General features: G+C 44.2%; 1 protein-coding gene across 5 annotated transcripts in view; it reads right to left on the bottom strand.

Annotated features, from left to right (window-relative positions):
• ACOT11 (acyl-CoA thioesterase 11) overlaps positions 1–25,177 on the bottom strand; it is a 174,508-nt gene that overhangs the window by 75,324 nt on the left and 74,007 nt on the right. Inside the window, exon 1 of one of the 5 annotated variants that reach the window (XM_077333631.1) lies at positions 8,546–8,748. The exons of the other annotated variants lie outside the window; for them this stretch is intronic. The gene's annotated coding sequence lies outside the window, so the exon portion shown is untranslated. Of the gene's footprint in view, positions 1–8,545; positions 8,749–25,177 lie in introns of those variants that run through there. 5 annotated transcript variants of the gene reach the window in all.

Here is a 25,177-nt window from a genome sequence, read left to right on the forward strand (position 1 = left end):
CCAATGCCTGGTGGAAGAGCTCCTTTTTGCAGGCCCTGCGGAATTGTGGAAGTTCCAGCAGGGCCCTGATCTCTTCAGGGAGCTCATTCCACCAGGTGGGGGCCAGGACTGAAAAGGCCCTGGCCCTCATTGAGGTCTGACGTGCCTCTTTAGGGCCAGGGATCCGCAGCCAGTTGGAGGTGGTGGAGCGTAGAGCTCTTCTCGTGGTATAGGCAGGGAGGCGGTCTCCGGGATACACTGAGCCCAGTAATTGCATTAAAGGTGATTACCAAAACCTTAAGCTTAATCCGGAATTCAACTGGGAGCCAGCCGAGTTCTTGGAGGACCAGCCGGATGAGAGATCTCCATGATGTCTTAGTGAGAATCCTGGCAGCAGCGTTCTGCACCAGTTGTAGTTTCCAGATCAAGGATAAGGGTAGGCCTGCATAGAGCGAATTGCAGAAGTCCAGTCTGGAGGTGACCATCGCATGGATCACTGTGGCTAGGTGCTTTGGTTACAGGTAGGGCGCTAGTGGCTTGGCTGAAGTGGTAAAATGCCAGCCGTGCTACCTTCGTGACCTGGGCTTCCATTGTAAGGGAAGCATCCAGAATCACGCCCAGGTTCCTGGTGGAGTGAATTGCTAGGAGCTGCACACTGTCTAGGTCAGGCGTGCTTCCTCCCATGGTCCCTTCCTACCCAACCACAGGACCTCTGTCTTTGCAGGGTTGAGCTTCAGATGACTCTGCTTGATCCACTTCGTCACTGCTTCCAGACATCTGGATAAAGATTCTGGGGGGGAGTCAGGGCAGTCATTGATCAGGAGGAAGAGCTGGCTGTCATCAGCATATTGGTGGCAACCTAGCCCAAACCTCTGCATCAGCTCAGCAGGAGGGCACATGAAGATATTAAATAGGATAGAGGATTCCTCCTTGTGGGACTTCACGTGTGAGCTGGTGACAGCTAGATACACTCCTATTGCTACCCTCTGTCCACAACCCCAGAGGAAGGAGATCAGCCATTTGAGGGCTGTCCCTCATATCCCAGCATCTGCTAGGCGGTGAGCTAGGAGCCCATGATCTACTGTGTTCAGGGCATTTTTTAAAATAATAGTTATTAGGACACTCATGGTGGGGAGAGATTAACAATGGTAACAATAATTTAAAAGTGGGCTGGAGATGGGTGGGAAAAGGTAAGCCTATAGAAACACTAAGGAAAAACTGAGTCAAAAATCAGTTTCTAGAAAAACACTGGGAGAAGGAGAACCCACTACCTCCCAAGGAAGCCTGTTCCACTGAGGAACCACTGTAACTGTGAGGAACTTCTTCCAGATGTTTAGCCAAACATTTTTTTGAATTTATTTCAACCCATTGGTTCTGGTCCAACCCTCTTGGGTAACAGAAAAGAAGTATGCTCCATCTTCTATATGATAGCCTTTCAAGTACCTGAAGATGGTTATCATATCACCTCTTAGTCATCTTCTCTCCAGGCTAATCAGACCAAACTCCCTCAGACTCTCCTCATATGACTTGGTCTCCAAACCCCTCACCATCTTTGCTGCCCTCCTCTGAACATGCTCATTTCTCTACATCCTTCTTCAGTTGTGGTGCCCAAAACTGAACACAGTACTCCAAGTGAGGTCTTACCAGAGAAGAGTACAGTGGTAACATTACCTCACAAGATTTGGACACTATAGTTCATTTAATACAGCTCAAAATTCTGTTTGCCTTTTTAGCTACCAAGTTATACTGCTAACTAATGTTCAGTGTCTGGTCTGCTAAGATGCCCAGATCCTTTTCACATGTACTATTGCCAAGGCAAGTCCCATCCTATAGTGATGCACGTGATTTTTACTACCTAAATGAAGAACTTTACATTTATCGCTATTGAAATTCATTTTATTCATTTTAATCAATGGCTACATCAGCAGATGATGATCAGAATATCACCAGATGAGAACCAGTTCTGTGGTGGTGAAGCAGAGGAATCCTTGAAAGGTAGCTACTAGGCAGTAGCAAAACTAGGGGGCTTTCCGCACTCCTTCAAAATCGCACAATGGTTCAGAATTGAAAACGCTACTGATTTGCCGTTATGCACAACGTCGTTGACAATCTGCCACACACCTGAAACCGATCCGCAAAAAGCGCTTCCTTGTAGCGCTTTCAGGGAAATCCCCAAAAGTGGATTCACCCTCCGGAAAGTGCTACACTCCTGCAACCAATCTGCAACACTAGCGGGAAAGTTCTGTGCGTTACCATTGTTGTGGTTTCTACAAAGTCCCTCCCCCTGGCTCTCTTCTGCAATGACACAGCCATGGCATTACTGGACACCAGATGACCCAGCATGGTCTGATCTTCCAGCAAAGCGATCACCATTTTTTTTTCTCAGAGCGAGCGGAGATCAACACACCGGCGAGCCTCCGTTTAGCCAGTGAGGCTTCCCCGGCTGCACTCCCTCTCCAGAGCTGTTTACAGTCACTAAGCACAAACAACAGAGAAGCCCGCTTGCTGATGTATTTTCCCTTTATTTTTCACACTGTTTTCGGCCGAAAATTGCGCCCGTGAGGGGGGGGGAATTTTTTTTTTCACTCGGGGGGAGCGTGGCAACGATGAAACGACAGCTCAAACACACCTGCCAACTGGATGGGTCTCTCCGTTGCAACGAATCAACACATATTCGTTGCAACGTGTGTGTTTTTTTTTAAACCTTTCTTAAAGGGAAAGGGGCTGTTTGGGAGCATGCTAACGGCCGCCCATTGGCTGCTTGACGGCCAGGGGCAGGACGAGCTCGGCAATAGCGCTTCCTTTCTAGCGATTTTTGCCAAGACCGGAAGCCTGTGGGAAACAATAGAAACGCAACTGGATTCCACTACAAAGGCAGGTATGCATAACGACGAATTCCACTATACAAGGATCCCGGTGCGGAAAGCCCCCCAGTGACACTGGTGGAGGACCTTCCATAGAAAGTGACACTTCAGCTAACCCCAGTTAGTACTGGGTAGCATGCAGCCATCTGGGTGACCTTGGGCTCACCACGGCATTGATAAAACTGTTCTGACCAAGCAGTGATATCAGGGCTCTCTCAGCCTCACCCACCTCACAGGGTGTCTGTTGTGGGGAGAGGAAAGGGAAGGCGACTGTAAGCTGCTTTGAGCCTCCTTCGGGTAGAGAAAAGCAGCATATAAGAACCAACTCTTCTTCTTCTTGTTGTTGTTGTTGTTCTTCTACTTCTACTACTACTACTACTACTACTACTACTACTACTGTGCAGAAGGCAGTGGTAAATCACTTCTGACTAACTCTTACCTCGAAAACCCTATGATGAGAAACCTAAAAAAAAAGTAGAGGTGGTCCTGGAAGATAGAATCCTCCAGGTCAGATGGCAATCAATGAACTACTGGTGAAGAGCATAAGACAAGTATGGTGCAACTAGATTAACTCTGAAACAACATTCAGTTGCTAATATAAATTTATTTATTATTGAATTTTTATACCGCCGCTCCCAAGCCAGCCAGCTTGTCACGGTTCACAATATAACATGAAAACACTAAAATATAATTCTCTCTCAGCTAGAGATGTAGTTAGGCATCTATCTCTGACTCTCCTCTTTCCTATCAAGTATATTAACTCCTAAATAAACATTTATCTATTCTTTAATCAGGTTGTGCACCATTGTTATGTTAATTATTCTGCCAATATGGGGGTGAGTGGACGCCTGAATGCTTATTAGCTAACCTGGACAAATCCCCATGCAGACAAAGTAATATCTGTCTCTATTTTCTTAGATGCCCATTTTCTCCTCTCATGCTCCAATCCTCCATCCTGAAATACACATTGCACAAGGCCTGTGTAAAAGGAATGGAAATGTGTACAGAAGCTGTATTATAAACTCTAATGTATTTGTCTAGTTTGCTGCATACTCTTCCCTCTCAAGAAATTATGAGATATTATTCTGATAAATTCTACCCTCCAGTTACATTTGGTGTCAGTAGAAAATAATGAGCCCACTTCCTTTGTCCTGTTTTAGCATCCATACTTCTGTGTACCTAGCTAGCAGATTCTAAAATATCCCAACAAACTTCTTCAGTTCTGGACTGATAGATGACCATTCCTCCACTGCAGCTCTCCAATCACTGTTAATTAAAATGTTATGGCTATTTTGGGAAGGATTCAAAAGTTCTGTAGTGTTTCTGTGTTCTTTTCTTGAGTTTGTTAATAGGAACATCTCTTCTACTTGTTTAATTGCTCTAGAAAGAAATAAGTATCCCAGGAACAGATAAGGGAAGGAGTGTGTCAACCCCTAAAAAGTATTATTCTGAAGAAATGATTATTAAAATATCCAGGCACTTCAGACACTAATAAATGAAAGTTCAGCAGCTTTTGTAAAGCATGCATGGCTGTGGCTAATTTTTTCTTCTTGCCAGAAGAAACACCAAGATTCCACAGCTGAAATGTTCAAATTATCAGCCAATCCAAGCAGGGGAGTGCAGATAGAGAATGGGCTTCTTTGCTTCTCCTAACTCAGTGGCCCAAATTGTTCTTTTGAATCTGTAGTTCTTGAAATTATGAATCACAGGGATGTAACCAAACATCCAACCTATTCTACTTAGCTACTCACATTCCTTCCATGGTACCAGGCAAGGCAATTCAATTTTCCTATGATAAAGCAATTCACACATTTTCAAAGTGACACAATAAGGTGGAGGCAGCACCAATACAACAGAATCAAACATCTATTAAAGTCTGCATATGATCATGAGTGCTTTGTTTGCTTCACTGGCTCCTGTAATATGAGGGAATGCCATAAACACGAATTATAATGCTGAGGGGCACAGAGATCAGTAAAATTCAGCTTCATATTTAGAGACAATTCAGTGAGCGGAGTTCAGCTCACATTATGGATTCAACAGATTGTTTCCATCAGAAAGAGCTTCTCCTCCGTATCAGATTTGCCAGACAAGGATTCTGGGTTGCCAGTGTTTTGTTTTTTTTAACATTCTTTGCCATGTAGCATGTTTTTCTGTTTTTCTTTTGACAACTCTGGCAGCTCTCTAAGCACTTCTGTGTGTGGTGGGTTCACTTGTTCCTTGTGGCCCAGGGAGGTCCAGAGAACAGAGGGATTGTGGCATGCCACTGGGCAGTACTGAACTACAGCAAAGTGTTGGCTTTGATTAGAGTTTTTGATGTGGAACATCTACTGGCATGGTCCTCCATACTGAAGTCTATGGATGCGATGTCTGCAGAGTTCCAGCCCCAGGGACTGTGCCAATGGATAGACAGCAGCAGTGGCACCAGAGCACTGAGGCACGCTCAGTGCTCTGGCATTGTCTCTGCTGCCAGTCTTCTGAAGCCACTCCCGCCCTCCAGAGGGCAAGGGTAGCCTCAGAGGACTGGTAGGGCAGGGCCAGCCCAGCCAGCAGGTAAGGTGGCGGTGGGGGTGGGGGTAGGAAGGAGGGGCAGGGAACAAGGGTTCTCACCTTTATGTGGATGTTCCATATAAAGGGTGAGAATCTTTGTTGGTAGAGTTTTTCAACCACAGTTCCATAAAACTTGAGAGTTCTTCAGAATTGTATGGCTTCCCACTTCAGGCCCTTCACTTACACCAGGCAGTCACCCCACTTCTAGATTAGCAGAGTTCACAAGTAAGGCATGAGACAGTTACTCTCATCTCATGACTCATCCTGAAGATCCTCAATGCCAAATGTTCAAGTAATTGCATTTTTGAGTGGTGTAACAAAGCACATAAGGTATGTATTGTGATTTATTTATTCAATTTTAAATTATCCTGATTAACATTCCAAGCAGAAATATTCATTAGTACAAAATTATATCTTAGAAATTTGTAATGGTTAAGCAATTTACTGCCAGATTTTACCTTAAAAAAATTGTAGCTGAAGAAAGGAGAGGGAATAACACATTCCAATATTCCTCAACTCTCCCCCCCCCCCCAAAAAAAAAACAGACTGAAAATGCTGGCCCAGATAGAACTGGGAAGGTTTAAGATCCTACAATTCCCAGGACAAAACAAAATAAATCTAACATGTGGAAGGGAACGGATTTAAAAATAGCCCTTGGGAGACTGCTGCTTTCTCACCTTGTATCGTAAACTAGGTCTAGCTTCGCTTTATTTAATTCACTTCCATTTTCAAACCATCAGAGCATCTTTCACACTTTCGGGAAATATTTAAAAAACAGAGAAATGAACAGCAATCATGAAACTCTCAGGGAGGATTATTGGTGTATAATTAAGCAACAGCCGTAGTAACAAGCAAATCTGCATTAACCTGACCTACTTTGAGAAATTCCATCAGCTTGTTGGGGGCAATGTCATATTATCTTTCAAGCTCTCCCCAATTCTGGAAGTACAAGGAGAACTGGGCAATTAATTCTTCCCAGAAAAGAAGATAAGGAACAAGGGAACTCGTATATTCCATACAGTCGGAATACATAGCCAGTTTACATATTTTATTGCCAATTTAGTTTGTCACTCTATCACCCCCACCATAAAATTAAGCAAGTGTTCCTTCAGAGAAATTAAACTGAAACTGACCAATGGCATGAAGATCCAGAGCCGTAGGGAAGGGCGGTATAAAAATCTAAATAAATAAATACAAATAAAATAATAATAAATTGCTCATGATTGTATATAGTTTTTCCCCTGGGGTTTCTCAGTTCAGTTCTGCCTCTAGTCCCACCATGCCGATCTCACTCTTTTCCACTTCTCCAGACAGATTAATGCTCTTTCTTGATCTACCCTGCAAGGCTGTTGTGTGTTTGGCACACACACACACCCGGCCAAGCTGCTTGCCCTGCCGCGACCCCTGTGAATGGGCCGTTTGACCTCCAAAGGGGTCCTGACTCCCAGGTTGAGAACCACTGAGGTAGAAAATGGCATGAATCCCACATGTAAGATGTTACATGCAAAGTATGTACACATTCGGGGCAAGGGAGCTAGCTAAATTGCAGTAACTATCATGTTTTCCCCCCAGCAAAATCTTTTGTTGGAGTTTAGAAACTTGGAGGAACAACATTACATCTCCTGAAATTGTGTATCTTGCCCTTTTCCACTAGAAGTACAAATTCTGTCAGTGCAGCCCAAGGTACTATAAACATGCGCAAATGCTTATTTAACCATACAGTTTCCTGGTAGCATTTGTTCATTCAGCCTCTGCTCTCCCGCCATAAAACAAGAATACACAGGAACCTCAATCAGTGTAAAGCCAGCCTGGCAAATGCTTGGAAGAAGCTCTTTGCGTATTTACATTCAGGTGTTACTCAGAAATGAGTTCCAATCATTTCACTGTGATTTACATCTAAGCAAGCTAAAGTTAGAACTGAAGCCTAAAAGCAAATTAGATAACTCAGATAAAGGATGAGATTTCCATCAATCTGATACCAGGGAGATATTGTCCATCCTGGTCCTTGGAGTGTGTGTGGTGATTACATGTATACACTTATATTTCACCTTTTGTTTACCTTTACCAAAGTCAGTTACAAAACAGGTTCAGTGTGTTACTGAGATTTTTTGGCTATACTGATCCTTACTGTGACCTATTAAATACCACTCAGCCTGCACTGACTCTTACATTATTGGTAATAGTGGTAGGCAAAAAATAGGCAGAGCTGATGTACTGTACACTGCACAAGCATTGGGCAAGTTTTAAAAATCCACCAAGTTTTTAGGGAGGGCTCACATTTTCCCTGTCAATGAGCTATGACATAATTATATCCAGAATGCATGATTAGATGAAAATGTCTAGGAGGAAAAATTAAAAACCACCTTTCTTCTCAAGGTTCTGCAATGACACAGCCATGGCATTACTGGACACCAGATGACCCAGCATGGAAAGCCTCTGAGCCCATCTGCCATTACTGACCATGGTCATCAACATACTTCGGATCTCTAACCCCCTATACCAGGGGTAGTCCAACTGCGGCCCTCCAGATGTCCATGGACTACAATTCCCAGCATTCGCTGGCAGGGGCTCATTGGAATTATAGTCCATGGACATCTGGAGGGCCGCAGTTGGACTACCCCTGCCCTATACTATAGTCTGGATAGCAAGGCTATTCCAGAGATGGCAGTAAGGCTCCTTTAGACAATGGAGAGTTTAGCTTATTTAAAGAACGAAAGAAGACAAACAGTACAAAGCATTCCACTTACACAAGAGAAAAACATGGTCTTCCAATACGTTAAAAAAAATGCAAAATACAGTTCACTTCAGGCTGCTTTACACAGTATCTTCCAAACAGAAGGGTATGTTTCCCCTCAGCCATAGAAGTTCATTTTACAAAGAATATCAGCATTCTAACCCAATAAAGAAATCTCTTTCAAGTTCTGCCTGAAGGCAACTGCATCAGCACAAAGGTATTTTACCCTAAACATACATATGCTGCTCTGGCAAACTTCTGACAAATATCCTCTGTAATCCCAGGGACTTCAAAGGGCTGAAGAGTCATCCTTCCCCACTCCCTTTGTAAAGTTCCTCACAAACCTGCAAGATGGTCAGTTCCGTGTGGTTCTCTTTTCCCTCACGGGATGTCCCCCATATGCACCGGCCCTCCTTACCTGCTCTGAGGTCACTGAGCTCTGCTGGGGGTGACTCCTGTGGAACAGAGACAAGCACTTGCAGTGAACGCAGCAGTTCAGGCAGTGACTTTAGGTGAAGGACAAAATGCCAGGCCACCTGTTTGCAATGACCTATGTTGTTTACTGTGTCTGAATGTCTCCTCCTGGGGCCTTCCTCAGGGAGTCACAGCCTGGTCTGTTCCTTGGATCACAGGGAAATGGAGCACGCCTCCCCCCCCCCACTTCCGCAAAAAAAAAAAAAAAGTCATTTGAAGTTTTCTTAAGGTGGAACTTAAATCATAAGCATTCAATATTAGCAACTCCCCAAATCTCTTTCATCAAATCCTTTTCCTTCTCTGATAAATGGGTTTCTCCAAAACGGCCCAGAATCAACTATGTGTCATACCTTCAAACTGTCCCTCTCCACTACTACGTCATCATCATCATAATCAATCGTAATCAAGTAATAAAAACAGAGCCCTTAGATTTTTGCACTTTTAAAGCACATGGCAATCATTTCAATTTTTCCTCAAAGAGTCCATTTAATTTTTCTTTTTATTTACAAGCTACAGGATTTTAGACCTTTCAAAATCCCCCCATCACAAGATTCAGATCTATGTCCTACGATCTTGTGTATGTGTGTATATGTGGACATTAGTCATACCAATGCTTTCTTTTGTCCACACTTTACCCTCTTCTTTCTGATCCATTTTATGCAGTCACATTTCCTTGAAGCAGTGAATAAATGCAAGTTATCCTTCAAATGCCTTATGAAAACCCTGCCAATAATTAAGCAACATGGTGACAAAGCAAGGAGGTCATAGAGCTCATGGCTGTTAGGATCACACCAGCACAAGGTACTTTCTGAAGCTCCATTCCACCATTGTCACATCAATCAACTCTGAACTGGCCATATAGTCCCACAGGAAGCTGGATGACATGCGGTCTTCCATAACAGATAATTACAGTATGGAAGCAACTCCTAGACTAAAAGAGAGCTGTTTAATCAAACCCATCAGCTACAGTGACTATATTTTAATAGTTTTTAATGTTGTGTGATTTTATTATCACTAAACATTATAAAGTTGATGTTGCATGCAGGCAACTTCCTCCCTTCCTGATTGGCCCTCCCTGGGGGTATGTGCCCAATAGGGAGAGAGCACTGTGCCAAGGAGAGACAAACAGTTCAAATTGCGTGCAAACAACTCACTCCCTACCTGATTAGCCCACCAGTTCAAATTGCACTCTCTGCCAATGAGGGTCAATCAGTTCAAATTGCATGCAGACAACTCATTTCCTACCTGATTGGTCTCCCTTGGGGGTATGCCACCAATAGGAAGAGAACACTCTGCCTATGAGGGCCAATCAGTTCAAATTACATGCAGACAAAAATTCTGGGGGTTGAGATGCCATTAGGGTTGCCAGCCCCCCTCCCCCCAGCCATTGGCAGGAGATGGGAGGTACGGTTGCCAAATCCAGGTTTGGAAGCTTCTGAAGATCTGGGGGTGGGGCCTGGGGAGGACAGGGACCTCAGTGGGATATAATACCATAGAGTCCACCCTCCACAGCACCCCTTTTCTCCAGGGACACTGATCTTTGTAGCCTGGAGTTGAGCTGTAATTCCAGGGGATCTCCATGTCCCACCTGGAGGCTGGCATCCCTCGCTGCCATCCTGTTGAGTTGTAAGCAAATTCGTGCTCTCTGCTGTAGCTGTATTTTGCAGATGCAGAGAAAAAGGCAAGTGGGGAGAGACTATCACGATTATCCGTATCTAATTTCTATATAACACAACACACCTAAGCAAGCAGTATCTGAAGGCCACAAGCAAAATTGGAGACAACAATATCAGATTGTATTGAAAATTGACTAAAAGAGATTTAGTTGGCTTCTCAACATTGCTGGAATTCATTCCTGAAAACCTAGTGTGCTGTTTTTGAAATATTGAAGTATTACCAGAAACTGCCAGTGGTAATCTTAGGGAAAAATTGATGTTAATTTCCAATGCATCCAAAATCCTGTCTTTTTAAATGTTATGGTTGAAATTATACAGATGGCATTGCAGAAATAATGCCCCATGACAACAATTTTCAGATGACAATTTGTAACCAGTGTAATTATGTGAGGGGGAAAATTGCAGTGTTATAGGCCTTTGAATCATGATGCACTAGTGACCATTGATGGTGGACAAACCACCTTGCAACAGTGAAACTTTCTTCCACAGAATACAGGCACACGTCTGTCTCTTATTTTAAAAATAAATGCTTAGTGAGCTGCAACAATGCCTGAATTCTCCATAGAAGATCCATGCATCAAAACCCAAATGTTCATGGAGATTCTATAAATGTAAACCCTAAATTAGTCTTTAATAACTGAAGAAGGAACATGAACAACTTTATATTGACATATGTTAAAACACCACATTCTCTCAGCATCCTTTGTTAAAAACAAAATACAATAAAATGAAAAAATAACTTAAAGAAAAAGATGCAGGATGCTTAACTATTACAAGAGATTAAGCACGGATGTGGTAGATGGATACACAATCCCCTGAGGAATCCAGACACTAAGAAGGAATATTTGTTGCAACAGATCATACTTTAGTTCAAGCCAGATGTAGATGCTGCGTGCAGAAATTCCTGAATGACATTCTACACACAATCAGAATACATTCTTCTAAGGGGTTGTGTTAATGCAGATTTCAAACACTGAAAGGTTTAATAATTCCAAAGGCCTAACTGAGTTAGTCTTCAGCAAAAAAGTAAAAAGCATCTTGTGGTACCTTAAAGACTGTTTTTAAAAAATCCAGCATAAACTACTGTGATTTAGTAGATGTCACAGGTGAATCCTCACTGTACTTTCATTTTATGTAGGCTAAAGGAAGTAAGCAAGACAACAATGCCTCTTTTCCAGTGATCTGCAGTGATCTTTCCTTCTAAACCTCTCAATTTGTTTTTATTACTGGTAAATCCTTGCATTTCTTTAAAATGCTCCTTCCTGTACACTTGGATATTTACTCTGGTGCCCTCAGCGGGTACTGCCTGGCTGTACATATTTGGCTGGAGTTTGATTTTAAAAGTATGCAAACAGTTATAGAACCAGGAATACAAGTTTGAAGAGCATCTTCTGATCAGAAAATCTGCAAGCATTTGCTTTCTATAGTTCAGTCCTAAAATTTAATTTTTATGTATTAAGATTTTTATACCACCCTTCCCTTTTTTTTACCGCCCTTTTTAACCAAAAAGACTCTCTTTAACCAGCCAATCAAGTTTTTTGGGTGCCAGCTTTGTCTAGCATTTATTCCTACCTCATTGCTCAATTTCATGACCCAAAAATTGGTTTCTATCATCATCCACATCTTGCTCCTCATGGACGTACCTTTATACTCACCTATATTTCAGACTGTTGTTGCTCCAGTTCTCTCCTTTCTTTGGCTCTTATTCCTTAACCCAGGGGTAGTCAAACTGCGGCCCTCCAGATGTCCATGGACTACAATTCCCATGAGCCCCTGCCAGAGTTTGACTACCCCTGCCTTAATTTAAAACACCACCTCCTGCGTAATCCCTCTAACCATTAAGGCTTGCTTCTTCCCAGAGAAGCATCCCTGCTTCCCTGTTTGGAAGCATCCACAATTTAATTTCCCTCTGCCGCAAATTATTAGATTCCAGATTAATCAGCATGAAACCAACCAAAGAAATCAATGTCAACAGGAAGTTAACAGGTAGAAGATGAGCTGGTTCTTATATGCCACTTTTCTCTACCAGGAGTCTCAAAGCAGCTCACAGTCTCCTTCCCTTCCTCTCCCCACACCCTGCGATGTGGGTGAGAGCGCCCTGGTATTCCTGCTCAGTCAGAACAGCTTTATCAGTGCTGTGGCGAGCCCAAGGTCACCCAGCTGGCTGCATGTGGGGGAGGAGCAGGGAATCAAACTCCACTCGTCAGATTAGAAGTTAGCAGTCCTAACCACTATACCAAGCTGGTAGAGATGTCAAAGGCCAATAGCTAACAAGTTTACATGTATGCATCACACTGAACATGCTATGACTTTTTCCGCATGCTGGAGTTTCTCCTGATTTTCTTGGAAGTCAATCCACAATTCCTGGAATCAGTTTGGAAAGGGTTCTTCTGCATGTTTGCCCTCCTTGTATATTTTCATGAAGATTTAGTTTATTTTCATCTGCACGTGTCTTAAATAACTAGGATTTGCAAGGGAGGGTGCCACCATCAGTGCTGTTACAGTGACATCACAGCACTTAATTCCCCCTTTTTAAAAAGTGGCCCTAAAATATGGAAAAAGGCATAAGTCTGAGGGATGAGAATAGAGACTGACTTTAAAAAATGATTCAAACAGGTAGCCGTGTTGCTCTGATTTTATTGTGCTTAAAAAATGAGAATTCAGAGAGCCTGCTTAAACCAGGGGTAGTCAAACTGCGGCCCTCCAGACGTCCATGGACTACAATTCCCATGAGCCCCTGCCAGCGAATACATCTGGAGGGCCGCAGTTTGACTACCCTTGGCTTAAACTATCAATACACTACTATAGCATTATATCAATATTTTATTGCCACTTTTAAAAAGAAAATGGAATCACTGTCCTGGAGGGTTGGTGGCTTAACAATAGTCCAGTCATTGAAAAGTAAGCCAGCTGAGGGTGGGAGTGGGCAGGACAAACAAAATCAATAGTAACATTATGCACTAATAAAAAGCAGACTCAAAATCAGCTTCCAGAAGAACACTGAGGTCTCAAAGGAGCTGGAAAAAACTAAACGCACCAAAACGTGTGCAGAAACCAGGGGACAAATTAAAGCAGGATGGGGCCAGAATTAACATGGGGGAAAGGCAGAAAAGCCCTCTATAACATTAAACATTAGTATTATCATTGATCCTTGGCAGTCCTTCTGAGTGCTGTTCTATATACTTTTACACTACAGTGGCTGCTCCCTGTGGTAGCCAGAGAGTACAGACCAGTTCCCTGGGTGGGATACCTCCCTTTCTACTGAAAAGTTTCCACATCACTGCTAATCTTTATAGCTACCATATGGAGCAGCTGCAAAACAGAAACTATTTCAAGCAGCTTCCGTGTAACAGCCATAACACAAAGACCAGCCCTTCATCCTTCCACAGTTGCTGGCAAAAGAACAACATTCAAGCAAGTGTATGAAAATGTGTAAGAGCTGAAGAGAGACCTATAGGAATTACCATTTGCAAGTCTACCCTTCCTGATAATATGAGAGAAAGGATATGTATGCATCGCAGAATACAGTCTCATCAACAAATTGGTGAAATGGAACTGAAATAAGGCAACAATTTGCAAGCCAATGGTGCTGTAGTTTTGGCATTTAAGAAGACTATGACTGGGCAACATTGCTGGTTTCTGCGTTACCATTATGTGCCTCTTTCCAGAGAATTTGCTGTAATCCACCTTCAGCAATAACAATAAGGCCTGAAAACTCTGCTTCTCACCCCTCTATCTTTTAAAATGTTGCAGCATCCAATCTAAGGGAGAGTTCTGGTGACTCCAAAAGCTTGCACGGTGTTTGTGTCAATTTGGTTGATCCTAATAAAGTCATATATGGATTTTGTTCTTCCTTTTGGATTTTTTGTGGACCAATATGGCTGTTTAAAACTTTTCCCCCATGGTTTACAGCCTCTGAAACTATGCTTATGAGAAGCTGCTGTACAGGTTCTTCTCCAATAAGACCTTTAGTCCTAAGACAGGACATGCGCATGTCACTCAAAGCTCAGATGATAAGTGCTCCTACCTGCAATTTATGCTAAGCACCCCTTACTTGGCAACAAATGATTCTATCTTTCTTATGAATATACAAATTTCTTGTGAATATACAAATAGTAGAAACCAGATTAGAGTCACAGCATTATCCTGTTTAAAGACAACATTGCTCATTTCCTGCCATTCTATAGTAAATATTGAATAGAAAACCTGTTAAGCAAAAGCAGGCATTGCCCACTGAAGATAAAGTGCTTGAAGCATTCGTCATCACACCCTTTGCAGTTATCATCACATCATCCATCTGGCTCAGATTTTATCTGGATCCAGCACATCTCCCCAGAGGTGGTCCTTTCCAGAACATTTTACAGCATTGTTTTTCTTTCTGAACACACAGGCCTGTTTACAATGCATATACTTTTCTACTGTTGAGGCTAGCAAAAGAAACAGTCTTTATAGTCATGCATAATAATCAGCACTTGTTATTTACTCTTAATGATTTTACAGTATTTTTACAGTGGTCCTGTAGAAATTTTAGTCATCCCAAAGAGAATAGCTTGCTTGTAACCATTTGCTAATTGCACGTATGAATGTCAATTAATTCACTTAGCTAATTATCCACTCTATGAGCATCATGCACCAAAGAACTGTAAAAAGACAGGCATATGGTAATAGATTTGGAACAGAATACAGCATGTTGGTGGGTATTCATCCAGCAGAATGAAGGTGGGGGGATGACGACAAATGTGTATTAAGTTAGGATGTCAGCACACCCTAGATGAAAAGATGCCATCAGCTTGGGGAATACAATCTATGAACAGTAATTACAGCATTATGCTAATCATGTCTGAACAACATCAAAATATCATGGTGATAAAAGAACAGTGGAACACCACTGCAACTTCGGTTCAGAGACTTGATCATAGGTCAAGTGTTTAAGAGGTTCTAATTGTTTTGCTCCTTTCAACATGTGAACAAGTTATGCTGTAGCTAAGCAACCCACTTTACAAAATCATTGTTAGGAAACAAACACAGCTTAATTAGGAAAACTACAGCTCCTCAGAAGCCTACTCCCAACGAAGCCCAAACGCTAAAAAAATATATCTGTCAACTCTAAGTTATAGGTTATACAGCTTTAGAGGGAGACATAAAAATAAATGCTAGGTGGAGAGATGTTTTCATACAGAAATCTTCTGCTCCAATAATTGAAAGAAAATATCAAGATAGGGAGAAGAAACACCTGATAAAGTGGAACTCAAGAAACCAGTGATGCATGCCATAAGTATGATACATGCCATAAGTTTCCACAAATTGTGGAAAGTAAACATTAAGTGCCTTGGAAATTTAAAAAAAATTAAGACAACATCTTTTTATAAAAAAGAAAAGAAAAGTCATGAGCTTCACACGTGCTATCATAGAGCGAGGTGGTTTCTCCGATGGTTTCCAAGTTCATTCTGGAAACTAAGACTGAATACGTCCAAGTAAGGCATAAGACATCAGACAATATAAGGTCAATTATAAGCTTTTTTTTGTTCTTCGCTAACTTTTCTCTTTTAAAATAGGGGCAGCTTTCGTCTGATTTGTTTATGACAGAGTATTTGGTCTACTGCCCTTTTGAAATCACTCACATTTGAAACCCAAACAAGCTGGTCCCTAGGAACTGGCAAACACTGCCAGGTTCAACATGTCTTGCTGAATTCTCTCTCCTGCCATCTAGAAAGAAAAAGGCCTTGATAAGTAGCGCGCATATTTTGTATCTTACATTACTTAAAATGGGCAGTATCAGGGCTTAATTACTGCACCTACACAAAAGGAAAAGATCGTGCTGCACATAGGTTGGCGAAGATAACAGAGTCTGCCAGGTCCTGAGCACTTCCATCTAGAGACAACAATTGTGACTTGTCAGTATGAGAACTTCAGTAAACTGAAGCAGAGGGCAATCATCTTCAAGAAGGCTCACAACTTGCCATGTGGTAACACCATGTGCCAATTCCATCAATGCAAGCAATTCAGCCAAAATTAAAAATTACATAACTATCAAGGCAATACGAAAAAAGGAAGAAAGGTTCAAAACATAAACAGAGAAAAGCAGAACCTTTCCAAGGCAATTGGTACAATAAATTTTATATATATTGATAATTTTTTAAGGACCAACCATTTAACGGTTTCTAGATATACTCCGTTTTCACAATTTTTCTTCAGTGGTTGATTCCTTATACTCTTATCAAGCAATTTTTATGTATATAAATAGGCCACAGGCTCTGTGAAGTATTGTGGGGAATGTCAGTCAAAGGGGAATGTCAGTCAAATGTCAGTCAAAGGGGAATGTCAGTCAAATGTCAGTCAAAGGGGAATGTTTTTTGACTGACATTCCCCACAATACTGCACAGAGCCTGTGGCCTATTTATATACATAAAAATTGCTTGATAAGAGTATAAGGAATCAACCACTGAAGAAAAATTGTGAAAACGGAGTATATCTAGAAACCGTTAAATGGTTGGTCCTTAAAAATTATCAATATATATAAAATTTATTGTACCAATTGCCTTGGAAAGGTTCTGCTTAACTATCAAGGCAGACATGCTCACTGTACTACATTAAAATGCATTAAATAATGAAGGCAAACAAAGTGTTCTCCAGGTAATTATTACAATAAAATACATAGTATTTCTATACCGCTTTCTGTAAGTGTATCAGCTGATCACTCACCGGTATCCTGGGGAGTAATCTAATGGGGGGGGGGAAGCATGGGGCATAAGCCCCCTGGGATTTCCCAGCAGGGCAATCTCCCCTCCCCCCAGACTGCCATGAAGCATTCTTGACCCTGCCCAAGCTATCAGGTTCTTTCAGTCCTGTTTATCTTAGTAGCAACTTAAGCTTCTGGGGGGCACAAGCCTGGTCCTGTTTGTTTGTTTTTGTAAGATAAGCTGGGAGAGAACTTTCAACAGATAATGCTCCCTGTGAAGAAACACTATAGAAAGAGATATGGCATAAAAGGGAGAAGGGAAAGCTTAATGATCCATCCAGCAATCAGGAGGCCTCAGTGGCTAGATTGATGAATATATTTCCTGCAACACAAACGCTGATGTTAGTAGAGCTTGATTCAAATCCAGTAGTACCTTGGCGACCAGTAAGATATTTGGCATATAAGCTTTCAAGATGCAAAGCTCCCTTTGTTGGGATCTGCTGAAGGGAGTATCAGCTCTCAAAATCTTATACCTCCAAAATCTCGTGGGTTTATAAGACATTAGTGGACTCAAATCTAGTTGTTGTACTACAGGCCAAGATGACTATACTCTGAAACTATCTGATGTATGTCATGGATCAAGAGAGTTATGATTTCCCTTCATAGATAGGATACTAATGCTTCCATTATGACTGTGTCCTTGTGACCCTGCCTTAGAGAAGAAAGAAATGGTCCCATCTCCATTTCATCTTTAGCTACGGGTGTGGGAGAGTGTTGCCAAGGCCCCCCTTCCTATCTAGATGTGTGCTGTCTGCCCTGATTCCATCCTGCCTAAATTGCATTGACAGTCACATTAGGAGCTGGCAATACCTCGCCTTTATTTTATAATATTATTTTTCTATACCGCCCTCCCTTGCAGCTCAGGATGGTTACAGTAAGAGTTCATGGCTCATAATCCAGTATGATGTTGGTACAAAACAATGAAAGCATTAACAATTATAAACTTATAATATTCCAAACATTACAGCATTATAACTTATAACTGTATAACATTCAACCATTAACTGTACAACTGTGTGCAATATATATTGAGTGTACGGCTAAGTCAGGAATTGCCCTATGATGTATCTGTTGGGTGCAGTTGGTGGTGGTGATGGTGGGGTGATGGTGTGGGCTTCTGGAGCTTGTCTGTTCTAGCACCTCAGGATTCTTCTATATTGCTGCTTCCTTGTACTGCTACAGAAAGATCCAGCCTAATTAATTGATACGGTCAATGCTGGCTTATTCTCTGTATATTACAGGAGTGGGGGCACTAACAAGATAGAAAATTGCATACAGTCACCCAATAATTTTAGGGCCCAGGTTTAGCTGTGATCCCAACATGGGACCTCTGCATATAAATTATGCCAGTGCTTTACTTACTTCGTGTATTTAGATCTGAAGCCATGAATTTGGCTCGCAGCAGCTCTTAAAAGCTGGATATGAACATGTCATGAACATGAATGATGCCCAATCATCACAATTCCTTCTAAGAGGCAAGGACCCTACTTTGTAGAAACACACACACTTTTTCCTGCAGAGAATATTCTACTATTGAAAACTTTGTACTTCCATCTGCAAAGTGGATAATAACAGCCGCTCTGCAGACATCTCTTGTGGAAATGGGTCATTATGAGATGAGGAAGAGGCTCTAGCTAGCGAATTAGCCTAATAAATCAAAACCATGTGGATCCTTGTGCATTAGCTAGCCTAGCCTCTGGGACAACTTAAGTTTCTGGCACAAGGATGGGAATGCCAACCACAATATTACGCCTTTGCGGCTGTGCTAGCAAACCGTCCTTCCCCCACTCCTTTCCCAGGTTCAAATGCCCATTTCAGCTCCAGTTGCCTTTGAAATCTTTGGTAGCCCAAAGCAGTCTGAGCTGCAGCAAGAAACCTATGTTTTTACATACCCTGCGCAATTCCTTTCCTTTCTGCGTCTCCTGTCACCTTTCTGCTTGTATGTAGATGCCATCCATAACGTAATGGAATGTTACATTCCTCATACCACACCCATGGTAGCACCTTGGAACTGGTAACTTGGGATGTTTTGCTCTGCTTAAGCTTCCTTACACCACTGCTGTTTTCAGGAACCTCCACATGATGTTACCCTCTATTTGTACTGCTGTCCCCCATTTTGCTTCAGTTTGGTACAATTTGGGGCAGGAGGGGAGGGGAGAGCACAACCAAAGTGCCTTTGGACAATTTGTGGGCAGAAAGTTACACATTTATGCAGCTCCCACTGATTCCATTTCATTGTACTCATCTCAGACCCTGTGGCTGCCACTCCTCCCACCCACCAGAAGGTTCTCTAAAACCTTAATTACCAGGTTGCTATAAGAACCTAAGAACCTGCTCTGACTAAGTTCTATTCAGTTGGGGGACAGGATTTAATTTTTCCAGAGTGTTAGGTAGGGGTGGACGGCCAGAGGAGAGCAGCTGGGTACTCAGCTGGATCCTCGGTATAACACCCTGGATAGCTAGTGGGTGGGACCAGTATAGCTGTAGTTAGTCGAGGGTGGGTTTTGAGGGAGGGTTTTTGAGGGAGGGTTTTTGAGGGGGGATTGGGACGGGAGGGATTGGGTTGGGAGGTTTTTAGACAGCTATTAGAACTGTTAGATGAAGGACTGCCCTACATGGTGGCCTAGGGAAGAGAGTGTGGCCATTGAGATGGGGATCCGGCCCGGGGCTATAATTCCAGTTCTTCTGGACCAAGGCAAACATAGCGGTGGGAGGAGATTCAATAATAGGGGGGCAACGGACGGTGGCCTGGTCGATATGGACGTTGCCCTTCAAATCTTCGTCCCATCCCCAGGTTCATGGGGGAGAGGGCTAGGGTGGAACCGGTGTTGATCCTATGCAATGCCAGGTCAATAAACAACAAGTCCTCAACCCTGCGGGATTACTTCGTAAGGCATGAGGCTGACCTGGCTTGCGTGACGGAAAGCTGGGTGCGCGAAGGCGAGACCGTCGCCTTGAGAGATCTGGCACCGCCTGGGTTTTCCGTCCTGCATCAACCCCGGCTCCATGGGAGGGGAGGGGGGGTGACAATTCTGGTCAGAGAGACCTTCTCCTTCAGGGCTCTCCCTGCGCCAAGGATTCCGGGGATTGAGTGTGTTGGTCTTGGGTGGGAATCGGTTGAGAACGTGGCGATCTGGTTGGTGTATCGATCACCCACTGCCCCGCCTGATTCCCTGCCAGGCCTGCTGGAGGCGGTGGCTGCCTGGACGTTGCAGTACCCAAAACTTTTAGTTTTGGGGGACTTCAACGTTCATGCGGATGCGCTGTCTTCAGGACTTGGCCTGGATCTAGTGTCAGCCATGGAGACACTAGGGTTCTCGCAGATTGTTGCTGGTCCCACCCATCAGGCTGGTCACACCCTCAATTTGATCTTTGGTGCATGTGTAGCGGTAGATCTGGTGGCGAATAACATCGTTCCATGGTCAGATCACCATGCCCTGAAGGCTCGACTGAGGATACCACCCCCTCTCCGTTTGGGTGACGGACATATTCTAGTCCGCCCGCGGAGACTCATGGAATCTGAGAGATTCCTGAATGCCCTGCGGGGCCCGATGCCCTCCGGCACCTCGTTGACGGCCTTGGTGGAGGACTGGCAGTCCCACCTTACGGCCGCCATCGACGAGATTGCTCCTAGGCGCCCTCTCCGCCTTCGCCTCAAACAGGCTCCATGGTATTCCCAAGAGCTTCGGGAGAGGAAGAAGGAAGTGAGACGGCTTGAGCGAGTGTGGAGGAAGACTCGTGACGAAGGACATCTCATCGCACGCTTATGAAGGCGTATGAGAATGCGGTGAAAGCGGCGAAACGAGACTTCTACGCCGCAGAAATCGCGTCCGCAAGCTCTCGCCCAGCACAATTATTTAAGGTAATTAGATCACTTACCGCCCTGGAAGAAGGGCGACAAACTATAAGGGAATTGGAATTGAGCTGTGTGGCATTATCGAGCTATTTTGCGTACAAAGTCCTGTCGCCCTGCCGTGACCTACCTGCCACGATTGATACAGTTAGTGAACTGGAAGCTCCGTGGCCGTCAAGGGGGTTAGTGTTTGATGGCTTCAGGCGGCTCTCTGTAACCGAAGTGGACAAGTTACTGGGTTCATTGAGGGCGATCACTTGCCCCTTGGATCCCTGTCCGTCCTGGTTGCTCAAATAGGGCAACCAGCGGATAGGAGGCCCCTTGAGGGAGATTGTCAACCTCTCCTTAACATCTGGAGAGTTTCCCAAGGGGCTCAAGGAAGCAGTGGTACGCCCCTTACTGAAAAAGCCATCATTGGACCCGCGGAACCCCGCCAGTTACCGCCCAGTTTCGCATTTGGCGTTTCTGGGTAAGGTGATAGAGCGGGCCGCAGCGGACCAACTCCTATGTTTCTTGGATGAAACTTCGGCTCTCGACCCATACCAGTCTGGCTTCCGCCCTGGCCACGGGGTGGAGACCGTGCTGGTCACCCTCATGGATGATATCCGGTGCCAGCTGGATCGGGGCGGCTCTGCCATTCTCGTGCTTCTAGACCTGTCGGCCGCATTTGATGTGGTCGACCACGAGTTATTGGTACACCACCTCGCCGGAGCTGGAATAAGGGGGACTGCGCTTCAATGGCTGGTCTCCTTCCTCCAGAACCGGACGCAGAGGGTTGCGATGGGGGAGAGTATGTCGAGCCCTTGTGAGGTCCCTTGTGGGGTTCCGCAGGGGGCGATACTCTCTCCCACACTTTTTAACATCTATATGCACCCTCTAGCCCAGCTGGTCCGGGGCTATGGGCTGGGTTGCCACCAATATGCGGATGACACCCAGCTCTACTTCCTAATGGACGGCCGGCCGGACTCCACCCCGGATACATTTGCCAGCTGTTTGGAAGCGGTAGCTGGATGGCTCAGGCAGAGTCGCCTGAAACTCAACCCCTCCAAGACGGAGGTCCTGTGGCTGGGGAGAAGAGGGCAGGACCAGGAAGCACGCCTCCCATGCCTGAACGGGGTGCAATTAACACCTGCACCAGTTGCCAGGAATTTGGGAGTGACATTTGATGCCTCCCTCTCTATGGAGGCTCAGGTCACCAATGTAGCTCGGACGGCATTTTTCCATCTTCGCCAAGCCCGGCTACTAGCACCCTACCTGTCCTCGGAACACCTGGCCACAGTGATTCATGCAACGGTCACTTCCAGATTAGACTTCTGTAACTCGCTCTACGCGGGCCTTCCCTTGTCTTTGACTCGGAAGTTACAGCTGGTCCAAAATGCGGCTGCCAGGGTCCTCACTAGAACACCTTTGAGGGCCCACATTCAGCCGGTGCTTCGTCATCTGCACTGGTTACCAGTCTGTTTCCGAATCAGATTCAAGGTATTGGTATTGACCTTTAAGGCTATACGCGGCCTGGGTCCCATCTACCTGCAGGACCGCTTGGTTGCTTATGCCCCCCGCAGGGCACTCCGCTCTGCGGGTATGAATTTACTGGTTGTCCCGGGCCCACGGGATGCTCGCCTGGCCTCGACCCGGGCCAGGGCCTTTTCAGTCCTGGCCCCAACCTGGTGGAACGAGCTCCCAGAAGAGCTAAGGGCCCTGCAGGATCTACCAGCTTTCCGCAGGGCCTGTAAGACGGAGCTCTTCTGCCAGGCATATGGTTGAGGCCAGGGCAGCTCTCCCACTAATCCATCAGAGGATCCCCTCCAATATTGAGATCTCTAACACCGAGATCATGGTTAGATGTATTGTATTGGTGCCACCCTCTTCTGAACATTATTCTCTCCACCAGGCTGAACTAAGATCAGAATTGTGACCACCGCCGCTATATGTTATGTGATATGTTATATGTAACTTTTAATTGGGGTTTTTATGGGGATTTTATTGTGTTTTAACTATTTATGTTGTAAACCGCCCTGAGACCTATTGGGAGAAGGGCGGTCTAAAAATTAAATAATAATAATAATAATAATAAGAGCCCTGCTGAATCAGACCTTCAGACCATCTACTCCAGCATCTGGACTCATCCAGTGGCCAACCAGTTCCTCTGGATAGCCAACAACAGGGCACAGAGGCCAAGGCCTTCTGCTGATGTTGCCTTCTGGCTCTGGGATTCAGAGGATCCAGGCCTCTCTATATGGAGTCGTCACCATACCTAGTTGTCCTGAACCAAGGATATTCTTTTGGGAACCAGAAAAAGACCAAGATGATTTTTCATAGAAAAAGATCAATGTTCTTTATTAGGTCCGAAGGGTACTTCTGGAATATAGCATAATATGGGAATAGTCTATGGCTAAGAACAAGGGACAACTACATTACAGGGTTAGATATAGGCTTTTTGAATTCCTACCATTTACTCGTTGCTTTTTGAATTCCTGCCATTTACAGTTCTCAAGATGACTTTTATCTGCAAAAGGCAGTTGGGATGAAATGAAGGTTATAGTTTTATACCAGGCACCCAGAAGGTATGAGAACATCAGAGACATAACAAGCATCCTGTAGATCAGTGGTCCCCCAACCCCCAGTCTGGAGACCGGTCCCGGTCCGTGGATCACTCGATACCGGGCTGCGGCTCATCCTCGTCCTCCTCCCCGGCTGCTACCTTGGGGGCTGCCCTGCCACTCTGCCACCGGCTCACCTTTGGTGCTCTCCAGCAGCTGCTGCTGGCAGCGCCCCCCCAGCGGGCAGTGGGAAGTCAGGGGCACCGGCAGGGAAGCAAGTGGAGCAGAGGCTCAGGTGACGGCAGTGACGTCCCTCGGCAAAAGACTACCCCCCCCCCGGGGCTCAGTACAATTGTCAAGAGTTGACCGGTCCCCGGTGATAAGAAGGTTGGGGACCACTGCTGTAGATGATACTATGATGGCTACATCTGCATTTCCTGGGAAGAGACAGGCTGAGTGAGCAACTGGCAGGAAGGGGGGGGATGCGAGAGAGCCTAAGTTGCAGAGGCTCTCGGGACACTAGCTTAGCATATAGTTTTTTCATATGATGGCATGGAGTAGGGCATGACATGACACTAGTAGCCATTGATAGATTTAGCTTCCATGAATCTATCTAATACCTCCCCTTTTTAAGGTGTTTATTACTGTGACAATCACTACACCCTATGGCAGCAAATTCCAAGTTTTTAATCACTTTATATGTAAAGTAGTATTTCCTTTTGTCTGTCCTGAAATTACTCCCCATCAGTTTCATTAGAACCCTTCAAGATCCAGTATCTTGGGAGAGGGAGAAAAAAATGTGTTTGTCTCTCCGTTCCATGCATAATTTTATAAACTTCTATCATATTTCCCCCTTGTCTCTTTTTCTAAATTGAAGACCTGGATAGCCCAGACAAATATGATCCCATCACATCTCGGAAGCTAAGGAGCACCTACTGCCCTTCATTACCTTGGTTAACAAAATTATAAAATAGTTTTCAATTTTAGCAAAATTTTATCCACACAGCTAGTACACAGCTTTAGAAAGCAGCTATCACGCCCTAATAATCAGCAGAGTCCCTCCTACCTCCAACTACTGGGTGAGGGTAGTAAACCAGATAGGGCTAGGGGCATATTCCACTATCCCAAATAATTGAATGCAGTATTTGGTTAAAGGTACACAATTGGCAGCATATGAATCTCAGCTTACATTTAAGCCCTTTAAACCCTCATTATGGTTGTGAAGATAAATTTTAAGCCTATCAGGGCAATGTCTGAATGAATCTTAGAAACTAATGCAGATCTGAGCAGAGTTTCCCACAGGCAACTCTGCATCTACCTAATACTAGGTCATCCCTGCGACTAACGGATCATAAAAAGAACAAGAACCATGCCACTTTGTTTGGGTGGTGGAATACATACAGATTGCAAAATCCAGATTTGCTTGTATCAAATTTAGATGTTTTTAAATCCTAAGGGTTCAAAGTATGCTTGTAATCAAATAGCTTCCAAGAGAATCAGAGAGAAGATTTGAAAGTATGGATTTAATATTAGGAAACTTATTACAAATAATTTAACACCTGATTCTGGAGATTTTTGGTGGGGGAGGGATCAGTTGGGTATGAAACTGGGGTCACTGTGGGTAGGCAGGTAGTTGTGAGTTCCTGCACTGTGCGGGGGTTGGACTAGAGGACCCTGGAGGCCCCTTCCAACTCTATGGTTCTACCTTACCCCCCTCAATCTCCCCTCCCAAGAGACTGCAGCAATTTATAAGAACCGATTTCCAAAT

Source organism: Paroedura picta, chromosome 4 (genome assembly GCF_049243985.1).
Source record: "Paroedura picta isolate Pp20150507F chromosome 4, Ppicta_v3.0, whole genome shotgun sequence".
In the NCBI taxonomy this organism is placed as follows: Eukaryota; Metazoa; Chordata; class Lepidosauria; order Squamata; family Gekkonidae; genus Paroedura; species Paroedura picta.